This window comes from Nannospalax galili, unplaced genomic scaffold (assembly GCF_000622305.1).
Source record: "Nannospalax galili isolate Female #2095 unplaced genomic scaffold, S.galili_v1.0 scaffold1362, whole genome shotgun sequence".
Taxonomy (NCBI): Eukaryota; Metazoa; Chordata; class Mammalia; order Rodentia; family Spalacidae; genus Nannospalax; species Nannospalax galili.
The window spans coordinates 1,375,626-1,376,209 of NW_008347579.1; positions in this window are offsets into that span (position 1 = coordinate 1,375,626).

Sequence of the window (584 nt, forward strand, 5' to 3'; positions counted from 1 at the left end):
ATTTATATTTGCTTTTATACAAATTCAGATCTGCTACATTTTCTAGGTGGAAGCAGCTCAATCAAGTATACAACCTGTCACCTCTGCAAAAAATAAAGGTATTATTATTAAATTTTTACTAAGAAATATAAGCTAATACATGAATTTCCTTTTTTTTTAAGTTAATGTGTATATGTACAGGAGTTTGTAGACCACCACAAATATATGGGGGTCGAAGCACAACTCTCAGGAGTCAGTTCTCTCTTGCCATCTTGTGGAATTCACAAATCAAATTTGGGATGTTAGCCCCTGTGCAAGACTTGTACCCACTGAGCCATTTCACCAGGGCCTAATTTTTGAATTTCTTCAAGGCAACTAAAACTATTAATTATATCCTCATATGCTCTTTAATTTTAAGGTAAACGAGTTTGAGTAAAAAGATTTTATACTTTTCTAAGTCAAATAAAATTATCAAGGTTTTACAAATTGAATACCATGAAGCCTAAGAATGGAATTAAATATAAGACCAATGACCAAACTTGAACAAAATGACATTTAACATTTTAAATGTTCAAGTTTGTTTCTCTCAGTATATTTTTTTCTTT